Genomic DNA, 11,391 nt, shown 5'->3' with positions numbered 1-11,391 from the left:
CTAGAAAATGCATTTCTTGCAGAAAATGTGATAAGTGCAAAGGGAGGTTGAAACTATGTTTTACTAAAGCCACATAGTTAAAGCCGTAAAGAAATGTTAAATTGGTATATTTGGTATAGAGGGAGAACAGAAGAGGTCCCAGTACAGAGCCTTGAGGGACACCAGTTTCAAGCGTGCAAGGTTTGGACAAGGAGACATTCCATGTCACTTGATAGGTAAATACTCATTGGTATTATGAGTTTAACTGAGGTTAAACTGTTACAAAAGGTCTGTGTTTTTCGGACAATGAACCAGCAGACCATTCAAAAACATACAATGTATTGGATTGATAGATAAATAGATCGATAATAAACCCCGGTGGCTTCCTGGGGGCTTAGACCCCCCAAAAGTCAGAACCTAAAATCGCCCCTGCGCCATAAGTATGAAAATAATCAAATACACAGGCAATAATAAGGGGATGTTTTCTTTGTTACAATAATAATGACTGAACATGCTGTCTTGAACAGTAACATATTATCCGCCATTGTATCTGTATTTTTGGTATGATATGCACACATTATCCTCAGGCCTAACAGCCAAAATATCAGTCATAGGATTACTGTTAACAGCTGCATACAAGACAGCCGAACCGGATGGCCTCGTTACTGAGATGATTCTCCAAGGATAGAGTAAGATCTGACTCCATAGGAAATTTTTCTAACCTTTAACTTGCTGCAATCTTTGGAACAAACGCCAACGAGTTGCATGGTACAAATATCGGTAAATATGTGTACTTGCCTTATACGTCAACCTCTTTGAGATTGGATCTGAATCCCATGCCAACCATGAAGAATAACCGGTTATACTAACCTCAACTATTTTCAACACGTCTACTTGTGGCTTCTTCCTTCTACCTTTCAGGCCATTTCTCAGAAACCAACTTGTGTGGGTAACTGCCTTTGAATGCGGATGTTTTTACCTGCCATGGTTTTCCCGTCTCAGTTAACCCTAACCAGGCCTGCTGATAAGGGGCTAAATCTTTTGGTATTCATTATTATGCCTTAAGTAGGAAAAAAATAAAATACACCAGCAATATTAAGGGGATGTATAGTTAAAAACATTCCATTACCATTATAGTCAACGAATGTGACGCAGAAGACATTTTCATTGATACAACAATAAAGACTGAAAAATTATGCATTGAACAGTAGCATATTGTCCTCCATTTTAAATGTATTTTTGGTAAGATATGACCACATTATCCTTAGGCCTAAGAGGCAAAATATCAGTTATGGGATTACTGGAAACAGCTGCATACAAGTCATCCGAATCTGGATATACCATTACTGAGATGCTTCTCCCAGGATAGAGTACCTTCTGACTCCATTGGAAATGGTTCTAACCGTTAATTTAGGGCAATTTTGGCTACTAACGACAATGAGTTGCATGATACAAAATCTGTATATGTGTGTACTTGCCTTATTGGTCCAACTAGTTGGGATTGGAACGATATGCTTAGTTTGCTCACAATCTATACTTTCATCGATGTGAATGTTTGTAAAAATCCAAGACAGTTGGTCCAAATAGAGATCAAGCAAAATAGTAAGAACGTACAGACTTCTATCCAATAATTTGTTGGTCAGTATCTTGCATCGGTTGGGTGTGCGTCATCCTTATTTTCATTGTGTAGCCAGTTGCGTTGCCACAAAACATCTAGATGGCTTTAACTTGCCCCTCCAGACTCAGGGTATGTTATGATGATGAGATTGAAACCGGTTTATTGCAGAGGTCAGGGTGATGGCTGATTTAACCTGTACATATTGACTGCCAGAGTAGAGGTAAAAAACGTGACCAGACACCATGACATTTAACCACAAGGCGATTCTATCTATACATCTTCTTGAATTGTTTCATGCTTTTGTCGGCAGAGGCTTGTAATGGTTCGTAGCATGATAAGCATGGGAAGGCGCAAGGAGCAGATAAAGTTGACATGGGTGCTAATTGTCAGTTTAAAGAAGACACTGGCCTTAAGTCAGAAGAGGTGGTGATAGCCAGACATTTCTTGAGGCGCAGGAGAGGGTGATGTTGGGAACATGCTTGCGGTATATAACCTGCTAGATGCAGACATTTTCCCCTCTCTCAAGGCAACTATTAAGTCTGCAATAAGCATACCAGTCAGCTGCTGCAGTTCCGAAAGGTCCTTCAGTGCTTTAAGACGTCTCCATTCCTGGCTAAGAAGGACCATGTAGCAAGAGACTTCATCACCTATCACTGATGTCTGTTGAGATTGATGTTCTTGACTAAATAGATCCTGAACGAGTGATTGATAGATTTGCCTCCCTGAAAGTGAGGCGACATAGTTTAGTTCTCCCGAAATAGTGGTCTGTCTCTCTTAGCATTAGTCTAGTATAGGGCTGGCCCGAATTATTCGAATATTCGAATACTCGTTTGGAAAATTTGTATTTGAAGCTTCAATCAGTATTCGGAGCTTCCTTTTTTTTTTTTTTCACATACGTGACGTTACCAGAGCGAGGGAGGCAAACTATAAGCGTCAGCGCCACCAAGCAGAGAAGCGAGAGAGGTGGAGGAAGAATAGATATCTTGTTTCCCTTTACTTTATAACACAACATTAGCGGGATCTCTGGAGGAAAAGTAATACTTAAAACCTTCGCTTAGTTGTTTGTTTACGTTCGCTGTACAGCGCCGCGCCAATCAACTGTGACTGGCTTGCTGCAGAGCGTGAGCGTCTTGGGAATAGCCGGACAATATAATGGATATAATATGGACACATAAGAAAATCAATATTCGGTATTTGTTATGGATTTATTGTACAAAGTCCCTGAAAAGATCCACGTTCCAGGATGAATTGAAAAGCTCCCGTAAGGGCTGAGATGGCAGAGAACAGCTGATTTGGAACGGAGCAACAGCTGTTCGCTTTCACGGGGAAAAACTAAGGAACTTCAACCTACTTAGGTCTGCTAATTAATGTTCAAAAGCTATTAAATCTTCAACAAAATATGCAGATCCTGTCAAAATCGGTTCCAGGGAGTATATAGAGATTATTCATGTTGTTTTTGATGGTGTTTTTTTCTGGAACGAGTATTCGAATATTCGCTCGGAAAAACCAACGAGTATTCGAAGCCTGAAAAATGGCATTCGGGCCAGCCCTAGTCTAGTACAAGCTGTACTTGTTGATTTTTTTGCATCACAAATTTTATGAAAATGTATAGGTCCCTGAGGTGAGGCGACATAGTTTAGTGCTCCCGAAATAGTGGTCTGTTTCTCACATAATTAGGCTAGTACATGAAGTACTTGTTGACTTTTTTGCATCACAAGTTTTATAAAAATGTATGCCGATACAATATTCCGATATCAATAAAACAATATTTGTTTTGAAGTTTTCATTTTACTTTCTCTTCACATATTTAGTATCCATTTTTCATTTTACCATGTATAGTTTACTTTGAAACCAATGTGTTTCGTTAACTGTGTTAATAAAAAAATGGGTGAAATATGGTCATTGTTTAGTGAAAATTACGCAAAGCAAATTGAATATACCTCAAATTTGTTATTACAGTTCACATCCATTTGATTATTCCTTCATCCAAACAGTCTTTTTTCCTTTCTTCACTTTAGGGGTTCAGAACTGCATCCTTTTGCTCACACTGCCATCTATGGGCTTTGACATGCAACAGCATGGTAACTTAGAAAATAAAGGTCACAGAATCTTGTACAGGACAAAAGAAAGAAGCAATCTTTGGAACAAGCGCCAACGAGTTGCATAGTACAAATATCGGTAAATGTGTGTACTTGCCTCATACGTCAATCTCTTTGAGATTGTATCTGAATCCCATGCCAACCATGAAGAATAACCGGTTATTGTAACCTCAACTATTTTCAACACGTCTACTTGTGGCTTCTTCCTTCTACCTTTCAGGCCATTTCTCAGAAACCAACTCGTGTGGGTGAAACTGCCTTTGAATGCGGATGTTTTTACCTGCCATGGTTTTCCCGTCTCAGTTAACCCTGACCAGGCCTGCTGATAAGGGGCTAAATCTTTTAATTGTCAGTTTAAAGAAGACACTGGCCTTAAGTCAGAAGAGGTGGTGATAGCCAGAAATGTCTTGAGGGGCAGGAGAGAGGGTGATGTTATGTTGGGAACATGCTTGCAGTATATAACCTGCTAGATGCACACATGTTCCCCTCTCCCAAGGCAACTATTCAGTCTACAATAACCATTCCAGTCAGCATTTGCAGTTGCGAAAGGTCCTTCAGTACTTGTATAGTGTATATATATAGTGTCTCCATAACTTGGTCAGAAGGATCGTGGAGCAAAAGAGACTCCATCACCTAGCAGTGATGTTTGTTGAGAGTGATGTTCTTGAGAAAATAGATCCTGAACGAGTGATTGATAGATATGCCTCCCTGAATGTGAGGCGACATAGTTTAGATCTCCCCAAATAGTGGCCTGTCTCTCTTAGTATTTGTCTAGTACATGAAGTACTTGTTGACTTTTTTGCATCACAAGTTTAATAAAAATGTACGTTGATACAATATTCCATTATCAATAAAACAATATATGTTTTGAAGTTTTCATTTTACTTTGTCTTCACATATTTATTTAGTATCCATTTTTCATTTTTAACATGTATAGTTTACTTGGAAAACCAATGTGTTTCAGTAACTGTGTTAATAAAAAAAAGGGGGAAATATGGTCTTTGTATAGTGAAAATTACGCAAATCAAATTGAATATACCTCAAATTTGTTATTACAGTTCACATCCATTTGATTATTCCTTCATCCAAACAGTCTTTTTTCCTTTCTACACTTTAGTGGTTCAGAACTGCATTATTTAGCTCACACTGCCATCTATGGGCTCAGATATGCAACAGCATAGTAATTAGGAAAATAAAGGTCACAGAATCTTGTACAGGACAAAAGAAAAACCATGGATAATATAATACGACATAATGCTACATTTTCAACAGTGTTGTCTATGACTCAGATGAAAAGGTTATGTTATAAACAATTTATTTCTTCTGCAAGAGCTAGAGAGTAGCCAAAATGTGTTAAATCCTTTCCTCTGGGATGAAATACTCGTTGGTATTATGAGTTTAACTGAGGTTAAACTGTGACCAAAGGTCTGTGCTTTTCGGACAAGGAACCAGCAGACCATTCAAAAACATACAATGTATTGGATTGATAGATAAATAGATCGATTTACCACCCACCAGAGTGAATTTAGGATCTCCACCAAGTCACCCTAAAATGCAGCAGAAGGCAGGAAATCACATCTACAATATTCAAAATCCCTCCCCTTTATATACATCATAAACCCCTGTGGCTTCCTGGGGGCTTAGACCCCCCAAAGGTCAGGACCTAGAATCGCCCCTGCGCCATAAGTATGAAAATAATCAAATACACAGGCAATATTAACGGGATGTTTTCTTTGTTACAATAATAATGACTGAACATGCTGTCTTGAACAGTAACATATTATCCGCCATTTTATCTGTATTTTGGGTATGATATGCACACATTATCCTTAGGCCTAACAGCCAAAATATCGGTCATAGGATTACTGTTAACAGCTGCATACAAGACAGCCGAACCGGATGGCCTCGTTACTGAGATGATTCTCCAAGGATAGAGTAAGATCTGACTCCATAGGAAATTGTTCTAACCTTTAACTTGCTGTAATCTTTGGAACAAACGCCAACGAGTTGCATGGTACAAATATCGGCAAATGTGTGTACTTGCCTTATACGTCAACCTCTTTGAGATTGTATCTGAATCCCATGCCAACCATGAAGAATAACCGGTTATACTAACCTCAACTATTTTCAACACGTCTACTTGTGGCTTCTTCCTTCTACCTTTCAGGCCATTTCTCAGAAACCAACTTGTGTGGGTGAAACTGCCTTTGAATGCGGATGTTTTTACCTGCCATTGTTTTCCCGTCTCAGTTAACCCTGACCAGGCCTGCTGATAAGGGGCTAAATCTTTTAGTTTTCAGTTTAAAGAAGACACAGGCCTTAAGTCAGAAATTTCTTGAGGCGCAGAAGAGAGGGGGATGTTGGGAACATGCTTGCGGTATATAACCTGCTAGATGCAGACATTTAATACCAATGAATTTTGGTATTCATTATTATGCCTTAAGTAGGAAAACAATAAAATACACCAGCAATATTAAGTTAAAAACATTCCATTACCCTTATAGTCACCTAATTTGACGCAGAAGACATTTTCATTGTTACAAAAATAAAATCTAAAAATGCGGTCATGAGCAGTAGCATATTGTCCGCCATTTTAAATGTATTTTTGGTAAGATATGACCACATTAGCCTTAGGCCTAGCAGGCAAAATATCAGTCATGGATTACTGTAAACAGCTGCATACAAGACAGCCGAATCAGGTGCCCTCGTTACTGAGATGCTTCTCCCAGGATTGAGTCCCATCTGACTGCATAGGAAATGGATCTAACCGTTAACTTAGGGCAATTTTGGCTACAAACACCAACAAGTTGCATTGTACAAATATCAGCAAATGTGTGTATTTGCCTTAGACGTCCATCTCTTTGGGATTGGACGGATACGCTTTGTTTGCTCACAATCTATACTTTCATAGTTGTGAATTTATGTGAAAACCCTAGACAGTTGGTCAAAATAGAGATCAAGCAGTGTAGAAAGAGTGTATAGACTTCTAACTTATATTGTGTTGGTCAGTGTCTTGCAATCGGTTGGGTGTGCGTCATCCTTATTTTCATTGTGTAGCCAGGTCCACTGCCCCACGCCGTCTAGGTGGCTTTAACTCGGCCTCTCCAGAATCAGGATATGTGATGATGATGAGATTGTTACCGGTTTATTGCAGAGGTCAGGGTGTGTGGTGATGGCTGATTTAACCTGGACACATTGATTGCCAGAGTGGAGGTAGAAAACGTGAGTAGACGTCTTATTTGATCAAAGAAGCCTATTGAACTTATAGCTCACAAGACTAGTTACATATACTGAATCCCATGCCACACGTGAAGAATAACCGGTTATTCTAACCTCAACTACTTTCAAACCGTCCGTGGAATGTTTTTAACTAAACATCCCCTTAATATTGCTGGTGTATTTGATTTTCTTCGCACTTACGTCATAATAATGAATTCAAAAAGACGTAGCCCCTTATCAACTGGCCTGGTCAGGGTTAACTGCGACGGGAAAACCATGACAGGGAAAAACATCTGCAATCAAAGGCAGTTTCACCCCGCCCAAGTTGGTTTTTTGAGAAGTGGCCTGACACAACCCAGTCGCCAAGAAAAAACGTTGACGGTGTACGTTTCCATGAACACTGGATACGTAGAATGTCAACGTAAAAAATAGCGTGTTATACCTTCAGTATCCACGCGTGCCGCTGTGGAGGCGGGTTTCGGGGTTTGGGTTTCACGGCTTTCGCGGCAAATTGTGGACACGATTGTTTAGGGGGGGGGGAGGTAGACTGTTGTTGACCGGGGAGGGGGGGGGGAGGCACGTTTGTTGAGGGGGACGACGACGACACGCAGACGACACCTGCTAATATGCAGATCCTGTCAAAATCGGTTCCAGGGAGTATATAGAGATTATTCATGTTGTTTTTGATGGTGTTTTTTTCTGGAACGAGTATTCGAATATTCGCTCGGAAAAACCAACGAGTATTCGAAGCCTGAAAAATGGCATTCGGGCCAGCCCTAGTCTAGTACAAGCTGTACTTGTTGATTTTTTTGCATCACAAATTTTATGAAAATGTATAGGTCCCTGAGGTGAGGCGACATAGTTTAGTGCTCCCGAAATAGTGGTCTGTTTCTCACATAATTAGGCTAGTACATGAAGTACTTGTTGACTTTTTTGCATCACAAGTTTTATAAAAATGTATGCCGATACAATATTCCGATATCAATAAAACAATATTTGTTTTGAAGTTTTCATTTTACTTTCTCTTCACATATTTAGTATCCATTTTTCATTTTACCATGTATAGTTTACTTTGAAACCAATGTGTTTCGTTAACTGTGTTAATAAAAAAATGGGTGAAATATGGTCATTGTTTAGTGAAAATTACGCAAAGCAAATTGAATATACCTCAAATTTGTTATTACAGTTCACATCCATTTGATTATTCCTTCATCCAAACAGTCTTTTTTCCTTTCTTCACTTTAGGGGTTCAGAACTGCATCCTTTTGCTCACACTGCCATCTATGGGCTTTGACATGCAACAGCATGGTAACTTAGAAAATAAAGGTCACAGAATCTTGTACAGGACAAAAGAAAGAAGCAATCTTTGGAACAAGCGCCAACGAGTTGCATAGTACAAATATCGGTAAATGTGTGTACTTGCCTCATACGTCAATCTCTTTGAGATTGTATCTGAATCCCATGCCAACCATGAAGAATAACCGGTTATTGTAACCTCAACTATTTTCAACACGTCTACTTGTGGCTTCTTCCTTCTACCTTTCAGGCCATTTCTCAGAAACCAACTCGTGTGGGTGAAACTGCCTTTGAATGCGGATGTTTTTACCTGCCATGGTTTTCCCGTCTCAGTTAACCCTGACCAGGCCTGCTGATAAGGGGCTAAATCTTTTAATTGTCAGTTTAAAGAAGACACTGGCCTTAAGTCAGAAGAGGTGGTGATAGCCAGAAATGTCTTGAGGGGCAGGAGAGAGGGTGATGTTATGTTGGGAACATGCTTGCAGTATATAACCTGCTAGATGCACACATGTTCCCCTCTCCCAAGGCAACTATTCAGTCTACAATAACCATTCCAGTCAGCATTTGCAGTTGCGAAAGGTCCTTCAGTACTTGTATAGTGTATATATATAGTGTCTCCATAACTTGGTCAGAAGGATCGTGGAGCAAAAGAGACTCCATCACCTAGCAGTGATGTTTGTTGAGAGTGATGTTCTTGAGAAAATAGATCCTGAACGAGTGATTGATAGATATGCCTCCCTGAATGTGAGGCGACATAGTTTAGATCTCCCCAAATAGTGGCCTGTCTCTCTTAGTATTTGTCTAGTACATGAAGTACTTGTTGACTTTTTTGCATCACAAGTTTAATAAAAATGTACGTTGATACAATATTCCATTATCAATAAAACAATATATGTTTTGAAGTTTTCATTTTACTTTGTCTTCACATATTTATTTAGTATCCATTTTTCATTTTTAACATGTATAGTTTACTTGGAAAACCAATGTGTTTCAGTAACTGTGTTAATAAAAAAAAGGGGGAAATATGGTCTTTGTATAGTGAAAATTACGCAAATCAAATTGAATATACCTCAAATTTGTTATTACAGTTCACATCCATTTGATTATTCCTTCATCCAAACAGTCTTTTTTCCTTTCTACACTTTAGTGGTTCAGAACTGCATTATTTAGCTCACACTGCCATCTATGGGCTCAGATATGCAACAGCATAGTAATTAGGAAAATAAAGGTCACAGAATCTTGTACAGGACAAAAGAAAAACCATGGATAATATAATACGACATAATGCTACATTTTCAACAGTGTTGTCTATGACTCAGATGAAAAGGTTATGTTATAAACAATTTATTTCTTCTGCAAGAGCTAGAGAGTAGCCAAAATGTGTTAAATCCTTTCCTCTGGGATGAAATACTCGTTGGTATTATGAGTTTAACTGAGGTTAAACTGTGACCAAAGGTCTGTGCTTTTCGGACAAGGAACCAGCAGACCATTCAAAAACATACAATGTATTGGATTGATAGATAAATAGATCGATTTACCACCCACCAGAGTGAATTTAGGATCTCCACCAAGTCACCCTAAAATGCAGCAGAAGGCAGGAAATCACATCTACAATATTCAAAATCCCTCCCCTTTATATACATCATAAACCCCTGTGGCTTCCTGGGGGCTTAGACCCCCCAAAGGTCAGGACCTAGAATCGCCCCTGCGCCATAAGTATGAAAATAATCAAATACACAGGCAATATTAACGGGATGTTTTCTTTGTTACAATAATAATGACTGAACATGCTGTCTTGAACAGTAACATATTATCCGCCATTTTATCTGTATTTTGGGTATGATATGCACACATTATCCTTAGGCCTAACAGCCAAAATATCGGTCATAGGATTACTGTTAACAGCTGCATACAAGACAGCCGAACCGGATGGCCTCGTTACTGAGATGATTCTCCAAGGATAGAGTAAGATCTGACTCCATAGGAAATTGTTCTAACCTTTAACTTGCTGTAATCTTTGGAACAAACGCCAACGAGTTGCATGGTACAAATATCGGCAAATGTGTGTACTTGCCTTATACGTCAACCTCTTTGAGATTGTATCTGAATCCCATGCCAACCATGAAGAATAACCGGTTATACTAACCTCAACTATTTTCAACACGTCTACTTGTGGCTTCTTCCTTCTACCTTTCAGGCCATTTCTCAGAAACCAACTTGTGTGGGTGAAACTGCCTTTGAATGCGGATGTTTTTACCTGCCATTGTTTTCCCGTCTCAGTTAACCCTGACCAGGCCTGCTGATAAGGGGCTAAATCTTTTAGTTTTCAGTTTAAAGAAGACACAGGCCTTAAGTCAGAAATTTCTTGAGGCGCAGAAGAGAGGGGGATGTTGGGAACATGCTTGCGGTATATAACCTGCTAGATGCAGACATTTAATACCAATGAATTTTGGTATTCATTATTATGCCTTAAGTAGGAAAACAATAAAATACACCAGCAATATTAAGTTAAAAACATTCCATTACCCTTATAGTCACCTAATTTGACGCAGAAGACATTTTCATTGTTACAAAAATAAAATCTAAAAATGCGGTCATGAGCAGTAGCATATTGTCCGCCATTTTAAATGTATTTTTGGTAAGATATGACCACATTAGCCTTAGGCCTAGCAGGCAAAATATCAGTCATGGATTACTGTAAACAGCTGCATACAAGACAGCCGAATCAGGTGCCCTCGTTACTGAGATGCTTCTCCCAGGATTGAGTCCCATCTGACTGCATAGGAAATGGATCTAACCGTTAACTTAGGGCAATTTTGGCTACAAACACCAACAAGTTGCATTGTACAAATATCAGCAAATGTGTGTATTTGCCTTAGACGTCCATCTCTTTGGGATTGGACGGATACGCTTTGTTTGCTCACAATCTATACTTTCATAGTTGTGAATTTATGTGAAAACCCTAGACAGTTGGTCAAAATAGAGATCAAGCAGTGTAGAAAGAGTGTATAGACTTCTAACTTATATTGTGTTGGTCAGTGTCTTGCAATCGGTTGGGTGTGCGTCATCCTTATTTTCATTGTGTAGCCAGGTCCACTGCCCCACGCCGTCTAGGTGGCTTTAACTCGGCCTCTCCAGAATCAGGATATGTGATGATGATGAGATTGTTACCGGTTTATT

General features: G+C 39.3%; 4 protein-coding genes across 6 annotated transcripts in view; 2 read left to right on the top strand and 2 right to left on the bottom strand.

The window, feature by feature from the left end:
* The window catches only part of slc39a6 (solute carrier family 39 member 6), a 583,352-nt gene that overhangs the window by 162,575 nt on the left and 409,386 nt on the right, over positions 1-11,391 (bottom strand). The gene's annotated exons all lie outside the window — the stretch shown is intronic.
* The window catches only part of LOC132462545 (uncharacterized), a 570,484-nt gene that overhangs the window by 171,800 nt on the left and 387,293 nt on the right, over positions 1-11,391 (top strand). The gene's annotated exons all lie outside the window — the stretch shown is intronic.
* Positions 1-11,391, bottom strand: part of wdr33 (WD repeat domain 33) — a 373,687-nt gene that overhangs the window by 275,935 nt on the left and 86,361 nt on the right. The window lies entirely within an intron of this gene.
* Positions 1-11,391, top strand: part of LOC132462549 (uncharacterized) — a 121,965-nt gene that overhangs the window by 71,513 nt on the left and 39,061 nt on the right. The window lies entirely within an intron of this gene.

The sequence above is a fragment of the Gadus macrocephalus genome, chromosome 8, assembly GCF_031168955.1.
Source record: "Gadus macrocephalus chromosome 8, ASM3116895v1".
Classification (NCBI taxonomy): Eukaryota; Metazoa; Chordata; class Actinopteri; order Gadiformes; family Gadidae; genus Gadus; species Gadus macrocephalus.
This window is presented reverse-complemented; position numbering and strand designations above follow the sequence as displayed.